The following is a 13,854-nucleotide window of genomic DNA, read 5'->3' on the forward strand; positions in this document are numbered from 1 at the left end:
AAGACGGGCATCTATAGGTTGCGCACATACATAGCAATGTTCCACCATCGTTGTTGTCCTCACCAACAGTGGCAAGTGCTAAACTCTATGTTTTGTCCTAGTTATCTCCTTCCTTTCATACTTATCTCACAAACTTGCCTTATTCGTTCATTATTGTGATCAATAATTGTGACCTACATGGCTTGGTAATTCTTACCTTTCTCGTTCTTATGGCAAAAAATCAAGCACCATAACATCATTGTGATTGGGGTGAATGATAACATTTCACCAAAACTCAATGTGTTGCAAGCGTATAAAGGGTTGGTAGTTATGAGACATTCCTCTCACCAAAATTTCAAACGTTCACAAAATTTGAATAAGTTCTTATATTTGACAAAAGTTCACAAAATTCGGAAAAGGTTCATGGATTTTAAAAAAGTTCGTAATGGAAAAAGTTTACGAATTTAAAAAAACTTCACAAAATTTAAAAAGTCCATGAATTTGTGTAAATTTTTCTAAGTTGGAAAACATTTTGAAATTTGATTTTTTTTCTATGTGTTTGATAAAAAGGAACAGGGAAAAGAAAGAAAAGGCAAAGAACCGGAAAAAAAATAAAATCCTGAGAAAACCAAGCAAAATCATGCATAAAAAAGTGTAAGGAAACCCGTCCAGAAAAACCGGCAGAACCTTCATCGGAAGGTTCCCAAATACCGGTGAAAATAGCCCTACACAGGTGAGCCATTTTGCTATATAGTGCCATGGGGGGTGTGCCACATGTAACAAAATGCCTATAAGTGGCCCTTAAGGGGCCGAATAGAATTTGTTGTTTATCAGCCTAATATTCCCCGAAGATAGTATTTGTGAGACAGAAGGATCGTTCGCCTGATGCGTCACTGATGTGGGTGGGCCCAATTTGCTTCTTCCTTTGTTTTCTCACATTTGCTTCTTATTCATTCTTCTATTATTTCTGTCGGTTGTTCTTTGTTTTCTGAGTAGAAATATTTTTGGAAATAATTTACTTACATTTTAAGAAAATGGTTAGCGCGCATTAAAAGAATATTGATGTGGTGTAAAAAGTGTGTTCACACAATTCATAGGTGTCCTTAACATTCATAAACATGTTCATGACATTTAGAAAATGATCTACTGTGCAAAAATATGTATAGAACATTTTTGAAATATATATAATGTAAAAAAATTCACGTAATTTAAATAAGATTTCATACCATTAAACCAAATGTTCATCACATTTTAGAAAATTCAAAAAACAAATATTTTACGCTATTAAAAAATACCTATGGCATTTTATGTAAACTGTTTAACATGTATTCGAAAAATGTTCAACGTGTCCTCCAAAACTGTTTTAAGTGTGTCTGAAAAATCTTTCGCATGTATTTAAAAAAATATTCATCATGTATTTGAGAAATATTCAATATGTATGCAAAAATATTTCACGTGTATATGAAAAATGTACAACATGTATTAAAAAAGTCAATATTATTCAAAAAAGGAAAGAGAAATATAAAAAGAACAAAAAATATAAAAAGCGATACTAGAAACAAACAAAAATGTGAGAAAAAAATGCGTTGAAGCTTCTAAAACCGGTCCAAACCTGTTGCTTTCGAAAATCAATACACAAAAGCTACATTGGGCCGTCCTGTTTACTGTAACGGTAGAGATGAGACGGTAGCTCGTCTCATACTAGTGGAGACATAGCCCTTGCGCATGTACACCCACCAAGCTTGTTTAATAGGAGTACTTAACACAACTATGTTCTCATCTCGAAAAAACACAACTATGCTCTCTCTCAAAAACTAAACAATTAACACAACTGTGCAGTGACAACTGCATTACTAATTAGAAAGCTTACGTGAGTGCTAGTATATGATGAGAGAGGACCTCTCAAAATTCCACAATGCTACATATAACTTTTCCTGACATAATTTCTTTTTTTGAAAGAAGAAAGGCTAGAATTTCGGGGGTGTCCACCCTTATCCTTGTCTGGCAACTATGGTGGTCAGTGTAACCTGTCGAACGTGAGGTGGAACACATGGTACTAGCGGATCCCTCGTGAGCGGTCCGTGTTGCGCACCACATCCACTGGCTCGGGCTGATCACCTATACCGGCGGGAGTAGAACATTTTTTTCAAGCACATGCAAGAGGATTGCACGATTTTTATATTAAGGAGAAGGAGAATTTTACAAAGAGTTACAACAGCGCCGATAGACAACGCAGTCCACAGAATGAGAGCTACTAAGTCACTCCTCTTGATAGCCCATCTAGTTTTGCTCTAGTCCACGTTAGAAATTCCTCTTTGATGCGCCAAGTCACCAGATGAGGAATGGTAGCTACTTTGCCAAACACACGTTATTGTGCTCAAGCCAGATGAAGCGAAGCACAAGGCATACCATGGTGTTGATCCTCCTGCGGCTTCCACTGGGAGTTGCATTGCTTAGCGCATGCTACCAATTCTTGATCTCGACGTCTGGTGTCAGCGTCCGCCTATGCAATCGACATGGCAATAGGTTGTTGTACCAGATTTCCCATGCAACAGAGCAACCAAGCAGCATATGATTCAGATTTTTGTCCTCCTGAGCACATAGAACACAGCTGTCCGGATGCTCCAGCTGCGGCCTAGCTAGGCGATCCGCAGTCCACAATCGATCATGTAGCACAAGCCAGACAAAGATTTTTTTATGTCCAACGGTGCCAAGATGTCCACAGTTCAGCCGGAGAAGGTAGGAATTCCCGGCCTAAGAAGAAGAGCTTATATGGGAATAGCTTCAATTTAACAATATCATTATCCCGTCTTTCTTCTTTTTCTTATCACACAACTCAACGAAATTATTTAGATGGGATGCGGCATCTTCGCTAGGAGGGCCGGAAAATTGATTTTTCATAACAAGATTGAGCAAAGCGGCATTAACTTCATAAGATTCCGCACTTGAAAATCAGAGTACAAAGAAAATCATTATTATTAGTATTAGAAAAATCACGCAACTTGGTATTATCTTGAGCCATCGTGACAAAGCAAGCAATCTAACACACAAACAAACAAAAAGCAAACGCAAATACGAAAGGAAGAAGGGCGAATAAAAAGGCAAATCTTTTTGAAAATCATTTTAGAAGTGGGGGAGAGGAAAGCAAGAGGGGAATGGCGAATAATGTAATGCAAGAGATGAGAGTTTATGATGGGTACTTAGTAGTCTTGACGTAGATCTCCCTGGCAACAGCGCCAGAAATTCTTCCTGCTACCTCTTGAGATTGCGTTGGTTTTTTCCTTGAAGAGGAAAGGGTGATGCAGCACAGTAGAGATAAGTATTTCCCTCAGTTAAGAACCAAGGTATCAATCCAGTAGGAGAAACGTGCAAGTCCCCGATCGATGCACCTGCACAAACAATCAAACACTTGCACCCAACGCGATAAAGGGGTTGTCAATCCCTTCACGGTCACTTGTAAAGCTAAGACCTGGTAGAGATAAATAAAACTAAACAAAAGATAAAATACTTTTGGGTTTTTTGGTTTATAGATCTGAAAATAAAGATTGCAAAATAGTAGACCGGAAACTAATATGATAGGAAATAGACCCGGGGGCCATAGGTTTCACTAGAGGCTTCTCTCATGAAGGCAAATAATACGGTGGGTGAACAAATTGCTGTCAAGCAATTGATAGAAAAGCGCAAAGTTATGACGATATCCATGGAAATGATTCTATAATATAGGCATCACATCCGTGTCAAGCAGATCGACTCCTGCCTACATCTACTACTATTACTCCACACATCGACCGCTATCCAGCATGCATCTAGAGTATTAAGTTCATAAAGAATGGAGTAACGCCTTAAGTAAGATGACATGATGTAGAAGAATAAACTCAAGCAATATGATGAAAACCCCATTTTTTATCCTCGACGGAAACAATTCAATACGTGTCTCGCTACCCCTACTTTGTCACTGGGTGAAATCACGAAAGATTGAACCCAAAGCTAAGCACCTCTCCCATTGCAAGAAAAACCAATCTAGTTGGCCAAACTAAACCGATAATTCAAAGAGAAATACAAAGATATCAAATCATGCATATAAGAATTCAGAGAAGATTCAAATAATATTCATAGATAAGCTGATCATAAATCCACAATTCATCAAATCTCGACAAACACACCGCAAAAGAAGATTACATTGGATAAATCTCCAAGAACATCGAGGAGAACATGGTATTGAGAATCAAAGAGAGAGAAGAAGCCATCTAGCTACTAGCTATGGACCCGTATGTCTGTGGTAAACTACTCACGCTTCATCGGAAAGGCAATAGAGTTGATGTAGATGCCCTCCGTTATCGAATCCCCCTCCGACAGGATGCCGGAAAAGGCCCCAAGATAGGATCTCACGGGAACAGAAGGTTGTGGCGGTGGAGAAGTGTTTTCATGGATGTTTTTTAGGGTTTTGGAATATATGTGAATATATAGGAGGAAGAGCTAGGTCATGGGGCCATCGAGGGGCCCACAAGGCAGGGGGCGTGCCCTCCACCCTTGCCGCCGCCTCATGGCTCTTCTGACTTGCACTTCAAGTCCCCTAGGTGTCTTCTGGTCCAAGAAAAATCATCGTGAATTTTTATTCCGTTTGGACTCCGTTTAGTATTCCTTTTCTGTGAAGCTCAAAAACAAGGAAAGAACAGAAACTGGCACTGGCACTGGGCTCTAGGTTAATAGGTTAGTCCCAAAAATAATATAAAATAGCATATTAATGCATATAAAACATCCAAAACAGATAATATAATAGCATGGAACAATCAAGAATTCAGTTGGAGATGTATCAATTGCCGTGGTGACATTGGGTGATATAGGCAAAGGGGTTGATACACGCTTTCATCCTACATTCTCCGATAGAAAATTTGGAGTGATTATTAGTTGCACATTGAGGGATTGTTACATGATTCAATTATGTTAGCACTACTAAGAGATTGCACTAGTGAAAGTATGAACCATAGGCCTTGTTTACAAGCATTGCAATACCGTTTGTGCTCACTTTTTTCACTTGCTATCTTGCTTTTTTATTTATTCAGACTATCCATACTACACTTGTATCACCATCTCTTCGCCGAACTAGTGCACCTATACAATTTACCATTGTATTGGGTGTGTTAGGGACACAAGAGATTTCTTGCATTTGATTGCAGGGTTGTTGAAGAGAGACCATCTTCATCCTATGCCTCCCATGGATTGATAAACCCGAGGTCATCCGCTTGAAGGAAATTTGCTACCGTCCTACAAAACTCTGTGCTTGGAGGCCCAATAGAGTCTACAAGAAGAAAGGTTGTGTAGTAGACATCAATGGTTTCTTTTGTATTCATTTCTAGCAGTAGAAAATGGCGAGCTATCCTAACCTAAGATGCAACACTCTAGTGCGTAACTTGTTATCACAAATGTGAATTTATGTGTCCACCCAATGCCAATACATGGCTGGCTGCTTCTTCTAGGTGTCGGGTTGGTCGGAAAAAATGTTGGTGCTTGACACGAGGAGGATGAAGTTTCACATTGCTAACACCCCATCTAAAGTTGGAGCCATTTCCAAAGTGGATACGACCATTGCGGAGCAGGGGCGGAGCCAGGATTTTGGTATAGGGGGGGCCAAGTCAAGTTCATAACTTTTTTATAAACCGAAAAAATAACTATTATCATACAGTAATATGCGCCGCACACTACAAAACATGGATACGGTTGTATGAGTTTAAATTTAACCTCTACAACTGCCAATAAGATGAAGAAAAAATCATTGGAAAAAGAACTTAACCGCTAAATTGCCTTCCACATATATGATCATGCAATACCGAAGTAAGTCGTCTCCCATTTGGTGGTGCTTAAAATATAAATTAACATTTAGAGTGTTTGGGGGAACTTCTTGGCTTATATGGTCCCTCAAATATATAGAAAATTCGAGCTTCATCTTGATTGTCCAGTGACATCCCTAATTTTACATGTTTTCGCTTGTTCGGCAACATTTGCCAGGTCCGGCATATCCTGATCATGAGTTGGACTGGGATTTGTAACTTGCACATTAGGCTCATTAACAATTTCAGTAGCTCGAGAAGTTGAAGCAACCGGCTTAAAAATGAATTAATCTTAACGGTGTTTGGCAGCGCTTTTCTCTTCATAGCCACTGAATTGCAATCTTTCAGTTAGCTATATAGGATAAGTTCGACATAGGAAAATTTCCAATCACAAATAGGAAAACTCATAGTACAAAATAATTTGCGTCACAATCACGATAATTTTTAGGACAAGATAGGAATTATTCATCAAATCATAGCATCACAAATCACACAACCAAAACAATTAAACAACAAAAATGGATGTATAAGTTCAACAGTGATACAAGATGAATTGAGATTAGTAAATGGTGTGATGTACCGAAGTGTTAAACCTTGGTCCTGGCTAGTTTCTGTTGGTTGGATCCGGAAGGTTTGACAAGTGAAGAAGCCTGCGTCGCGCCGTTGCCGCAGCGAGACATTATGGACAGCAGAGGCGGCCGGGCGGGCGAGGGCACAAAACTAATTACAGTACTAGTAGATCTGATCAGTACGGCATGATGGCAAAATCTAATCAATTAGTACTACTTCCTGCGTTCTAATCCACGTACAGGCTATTCACATGGGAAGTGGGAACGCAACGCCCAAACCAGGAGATATTGCAATCGCCAACCTGGCCGCTAGTGGGCTTCACTTGGGCCTTCTTCCCTTTGTTTAAAAATTAGCGTTGAGAGAGATAGGGGGGGGCCGAGTATGTATATACGTGGAGAATATCTGCTTTTGTATCGCTAATTACATGCATCGCTCGATCATTAGGGGGGGCCAGGCCCCTGCTCGCCCCTCTTGTCTCCGCCACTGTTGCGGAGCTTGGTCAAGACAAACTCAGGGTGTTTGTGTACGGATAAGGTGCAACAAACCTCGAATTTCATACCGTTAGCAGAAATAATGGTGAGAGTTATAGTCAATGGCACTTGGAGATGTTCCTGAATTTTCTACAACATTTCTATTGCTTCACAGTTCATTAACAATATAGATTTTGGAGAGATATCTGCAACCAATTTTTACGCGGGAATGAGCTTGCCTATTTTTTTAGAAAAAAAAGGACCTTTGAAAATCATAATATAAAACGAGTGCCCGTTTCAAATGATGTAAAACTAACAATCTCATTATACAAAACTTCTCAAGTAAAGAGTCTACTGAAATTCCATAAACTTCCAAACTCTAACTACTATTAAGGTTACTATGACAAAAATAAGCTTCTAGAAAAATAGAGGATATTTCAATGAAAGGAACTGAACAAGCTGAAGCTTTAGTTCTGCATCAGATATTGCAGGCTTTGCATTTCATGCGGAGCCCTTCCCACCCTTCCCTCCTTTGCTACCTTCTCCTATGAGAACATAATACATGAAAGAAAGATATGCAAGACACAGAACGACAATCGGTTGTATAACTAGAACTTTTAGTTTTATCATCAATGTATAGCAAAAGTACAAAATGATGCATACATACCATTAGAAAAGGATGAATCCTTTCCATCGGGTTTTTACTCTATCAGATGCAGCTTTCCCATTTGACTTGGAGTGTGTGTATGTGGGGGGGGGGGGGAGCCTCTTCTTCTTAACAAAAAACTAAATACAGGAAGTGATATATGAAGTTCTATATTTTCAACTATATATCATTATATTATTCACATTGACTTGTTCAATTTAAATCAACAATCCAGTACATTTTAGTGCTTATTTATGTGCTCTAATCAGATATCCTGCTGATATGTCTCCATCCTATCTACTTTTCCAAACACTTGTGCCCTTGTTTTGGACTCTAACTTGCATGATTTGAATGGAACTAACCCGGACTGACGCTATTTTCAGCAGAATTGCCATGGTGTTATTTTTGTGCAGAAATAAAAGTTCTTGGAATGACCTGAAAATCAACGAAGATTATTTTTGTAATATATAAAAAATACTGGCAAAAGAATCAAGGCCAGGGGGCCCACACCCTGTCCACGAGGTTGGGGGCCGCACAACCCTGCCTCGTGGTTCCCCTGACGCTCCTCCGACCTCAACTCCAACTCTATATATTCGTGTTCGGGGAGAAAAAAATAAGAGAGAAGGATTCATCGTGTTTTACGATACGGAGCCGCCGCCAAGCCCTAATCTCTCTCGGGAGGGCTAATCTGGAGTCCGTTTGGGGCTCCGGAGAGGGGAATCCGTTGCCGTCGTCATCATCAACCTTCCTCCATCACCAATTTCATGATGCTCAACGCCGTGCGCGAGGAATTCCATCGTAGGCTTGCTGGACGGTGATGGGTTGGATGAGATTTATCATGTAATCGAGTTAGTTTTGTTAGGGTTTGATCCCTAGTATCCACTATGTTCTGAGATTGATGTTGCTATGACTTTGCTATGCTTAATGCTTGTCACTAGGGCCCGAGTGCCATGATTTCAGATCTGAACCTATTATGTTTTCATGAATATATGTGAGTTCTTGATCCTATCTTGCAAGTCTATAGTCACCTATTATGTGTTATGATCCGTTAACCCCGAAGTGACAATAATCGGGATACTTACGGATGATGACCGTAGTTTGAGGAGTTCATGTATTCACTATGTGTTAATGCTTTGGTCCGGTACTCTATTAAAAGGAGGCCTTAATATCCCTTAGTTTCCAATAGGACCCTGCTACCACGGGACACTACTAGGGAAAACCTTATACACAACATCTTAGTAGTAGCGCTGGATAAAACAGGTCACTACTGCTACTTAGTAGTAGCGTTTTTAAATAAACCGCGCTACTGCTACTACTTTGGCAGCAGTGCGTTCCGCCAAACCACGATGCTGCTATATTTGTACTAGGTGCAGATGGCTAGCCCCACTTAGCAGTAGCGCGTACCACTGACCAGCGCTATTGCTACATCCCGTAGTAGTAGCGTGTTTCTCTGAAACGCGCTACTACTTACTTACCTTATCCTGAAGCGGTTCACCCTGGACAGCCACTCCCTCACTCGCTCTCGCCCGCGCCGAACCCGTACGGGGTCCGCCACCGCACTGCTCCTCGCCGAGGTACTCCCTCCTCCCTCCTCCCCCCTCCTCCTCCGGCCGCCCTCCTCCCACCGCCCCTCTCCCTCCTCCTCCGCCCGCCCCCTCCCTCCTCCTCCTCTAGCCGCCCCTCCCCCTCCTCCCCCCGCCCCCTCCCTCCTCCGATCCCACCGGCCTCCTCCCACTCCTCCTCTCTCCTCCTCCTCCCTTCCCCTCCTCCCTACTTTTAGTAAGTATTTTTTACTGTTTTTAGTAAGTGTTTAAAATAATTAGTAAGTAAATTAATAAACTAGTTGAACCCATTTAGTTTTAGTAAGAACTAGTTGAATTAATAGAGCTAATGTATTTTTAGTAAGAAAATTAATATAACTAGTTGAACTAGTTTATTTTTAGTTTATTTCTATTTATAGTAAGTTTATATTTAGTAAGAACTATTTGAATTAATAGAACTAGTTGAACATGTCACATTTGTTGTTATTTTTTTTAGTTTGAGCAATTATTCCCGCATCGATGTCGTTCGCTACGGTTTTATTTATAGGGTTTTTGTTTTTGCAGAAATCAAGGAGCCCCTCCATCATCCCCGCCGACGTCCCCGCCACCTACCCCCTCCGACCTCGAGGTGAGACCAACCAAATCTCCATGTCAATATGAGTCCTATAAGATATGATGTAGATAAAAACATGTATATCTTGTGTTGCTCAAATAGGATATGTGGTTGCCCAAGTGGCCGATCATGTTCATGTTACACCTCCGAGTGGCCTATGTTTTGCTGGAGTGTAGATTAATTTCTGTTCCGGCAAATTTCAGGCGCTTGATATGTCCTGTTTTAGCAAAGGTCATGCCGGAATTTTTCTTGGCATGACTTGTGCTAGAATATGTAGGAAATATCAAGTGGCCTGGATTTTCTAGAAAAACAATTAAACGACATTTCGGATTGACATTAAGTCTGTCGAGGCTCCACCACCGAAGGTCGAAAAATCAACAAGGGAGTCTATCCACCATATATGAGAGAGGACGAAGAATCCCGACTGTTGTTGCGGGGGTCGTTTCTCCTTCTTTTCCTTGTGCTAGACCTTTGTTATGCACTAGGGAAAAGAAGGAGTAACGACCATCACCGACGGTCGCAAATGTCGGAGAGGAGGAATCAGTGAGGGAGAGTCTCCACCATATAGACTCGACAGACCAATAGTCAACCCGTGATGAATAATAATGATCTAATTTAATTTTTATAGTACATATATTTAATTGTACAAGTTTAATATTTGAATTATGAACATAGGAAATGTCGTACTCGAACGACGAAAGTCTCCCGGGGGAGTGCTCCTGGTGCCACGTCGACTGGGGTTTCTGCGACAGGCCTCACCTAGACGAAGATCGGCGCTTCAGCATTAAGCTCGAGGAGGCCTTCGATTGTGATACGGTAAGCTACGATGCAAAGTGTTTTTTCGTAACTAAGCTCGACTTGTAGTACTTCAACGTGTAATTTTTGTCTTTTACAATTCGACTAGCTTATTCCATGCCATGCAAGACGCTATGTCTTGGAGAGTATGGGTTTTGAAGATCATGAGAGGAATGAAACAAAGAAAATTAACCTAAGGACCCATCATGGTATGTATTTTGAGGTAAATCTATACAATTCTGAGAGCGTATCCCATTTTGGTTGCCCGGGTTGGGAAGCACTTTGCAAGATGTATGATTTTCAAGAGGGTATGTTTGTCACCATGTATCTTGGTGATCCTGACATCGACTAAGACAATTTGGACATTTGGGTCCTTGTTGATACGCTTCCAATTCTACCGCTATGTGAGTTTCTCAAACAAAGTTATTAACTAATTTATATTGTTCATTTCAAAATAGTTGACAGCTTATTTCCATTGACAGCTTATTTTAATTGTTCAAACAATGTGTGGAACATGGTAAACAGAACCTACTACACCGATGGCTCTGAGTTAACTTATCAGGAGAAAAATCATCTGGTCGCATTTTGTACTGGTCTTGAGAATTACAATATCTATAATAAAACTCCTCCACATTATGGTCAATACGTGCCACTAGTGCACGTGTTGAACTACGGTAACATCCATGGAGATGTCATGGTAAGATTTTTTACTACTACGACATCGGTGCATCTTTTGCATAAATTCTTTTAAAACTTAACTACATTGCTAACTACGAAGTTATTACTATGTTTTTCAACAGAAAATCCTGGATGATTGTGTGCCTCATCTGATGTATCAGAAAGGTCGCCTTAATGTTTTGAACATACAGCCAGGTCGTCCTATGAATCTCACCTGTCCATATCGGATTTCTAAAAGAGATGGAGTCATGAAAATCACAAAATGGAAACAATGTATGGACAGTCGTAAGGAGCTACTTGGAAGCAACATTGTGCGAAAGGCAAGAATTGGAGATAGGATAATCTCCATTCTCCATAATGGAGAGTCAGGGGCTATCTTGTTTTATGCTATTTTACCTAAGAGAATATAGTAGGTCCTAAGAGAATTCAGTAGGTCCTATGAGGTACAATATTTATTATGTGGTACAATGTGTTAGAGTTGATGATGAGGAGTAGTTGTGTTTATGACTAGTGACCAACTTGTTATGTGATGTATCATTGATGAAAATGATGAACATGAGGAGGTGTTATATGACAATGATGTATTATGATGATAAGTTGTTAATGATATGATGATGATGATGATGACGATGATATTTATTATATCATTGGGTGAAAGAACCGCGGATTAGTTTCAAGTGGATGTCCATCCACTTGAAACTAGTCCACGGTTCTTTCACCCAGTGATGTAATAACTCATTATGATGTAAAAACAATCTCTAAATTGCCGCTGTATGAAAACTTGTATAAAAGTGTATGAATAAAACATGAAATAAAAAAGAAATAGAATATGAAATAATAGTAGTAGCGCGTGCAGGGAGAAGCGCTACTAGTAATTAGCAGTAGCGCTGTTTGGAGAAAACGCTACTACTAAGTCGATATAGCAGTAGCGTGGGTTAACCCATGCTACTGCTAACCTTTAGTTGTAGCGCCATACCAGTAGCGCACCAGCCCGCGCTACTAATAGGCCTAAAACACGCGCTGCTGCTAGGCTTTTCCCGAGTAGTGGGAGGGTAGGACAAAAGATGGCATGCAAGTTCTTTTCCATAAGCACGTATGACTATATTCGGAATACATGCCTACATTACATTGATGAACTGGAGCTAGTTCTGTGTCACCCTATGTTATAACTATTGCATGAGGACTCGCATCCGACATAATTATCCATCACTGATCCATTGCCTACGAGCTTTTCATATATCATTCTTCGCTTATTAACTTTTCCGTTGCTACTGTTACAATCACTATAAAACCAAAACTATTACTTTTTCTACCATTACCACTATTATCATATTACTTTGCTACTAAATACCTTGCTGCAGATATTAAGTTTCCAGGTGTGGTTGAATTGACAACTCAGCTGCTAATACTTGAGAATATTCTTTGGCTCCCCTTGTGTTGAATCAATAAATTTGGGTTGAATACTCTATCCTCGAAAACTGTTGCTATCCCCTATACTTGTGGGTTATCAAGACTATTTTCTGGCGATGTTGCCGAGGAGCATAGCTCTAGTCTTTGAGTCACTTGGGATTTATATCTGCTGGTCACTATGAAGAACTTGAAAGATCAAAGAACCAAGATTTTTCCCTCAACTACGAGGGGAGGTAAGGAACTACCATCTAGCTCTGCACTTGATTCACCTTCTGTTTTGAGTAAACTTGTGACACCTACACCTGCTATTCATTCTGATATGTGATACGTCTCCAACATATCTATAATTTTTTATTGTTCCATGCTATTATATTATCTATTTTGGATGTTAATGGGCTTATTTTTACACTTTTATATTATTTTTGGGACTAACCTATTAACCGGAGGCCCAGCCCAAATTGCTGTTTTTTTGTCTATTTCAGTGTTCCGCCGAAAAGTAATATCAAACAGAGTCCAAACGGAATGAAAATTCGGGAGCGTTATTTTTGGAACAAACATGATCCAGGGGACTTGGAGTGGACGCCAACAAACAATCAAGGAGGCCACGAGGCGGGGGGGGCGCCCACCCCCTGGGCGCGCCCTCCACCCTCATGGGCCCCTCGTTGCTCCACCGACCTACTTCTTCCTCCTATATATATCCATATACCCCGAGAACATCCAGGAGCACCACAAAACCCTATTTCCACCGCCGCAACCTTCTGTACCCAAGAGATCCCATCTTGGGGCCTTTTCCGGAGCTCCGCCGGAGGGGGCATTGATCACGGAGGGCCTCTACATCAACTCCATGGCCCCTCCGATGATGTGTGAGTAGTTTACTTCAGACCTTCGGGTCCATAGCTAGTAGCTAGATGGCTTCTTCTCTCTCTTTGGATCTCAATACAAAGTTCTCCTCGATTCTCTTGGAGATCTATTCGATGTAATCTTCTTTTGCGGTGTGTTTGTCGAGATCTGATGAATTGTGGGTTTATGATCAAGTTTATCTATGAAAAATATTTGAATCTTCTCTGAATTCTTCTATGTATGATTGGTTTATCTTTGCAAGTCTCTTCAAATTATCAGTTTGGTTTGGCCTTCTAGATTGATCTTTCTTGCAATGGGAGAAGTGCTTAGCTTTGGGTTCAATCTTGCGGTGCTCGATCCCAGTGACAGAAAGGGAAATGACACGTATTGTATTGTTGCCATCGAGGATAAAAAGATGGGGTTTACATCATATTGCATGAGTTTATCCCTCTACATCATGTCATCTTGCTTAAGGCGTTACTCT

This window comes from Triticum urartu, chromosome 6A (assembly GCF_056163025.1).
Source record: "Triticum urartu cultivar PI428250 chromosome 6A, HENAU_Tu73, whole genome shotgun sequence".
NCBI classification, from domain to species: domain Eukaryota; kingdom Viridiplantae; phylum Streptophyta; class Magnoliopsida; order Poales; family Poaceae; genus Triticum; species Triticum urartu.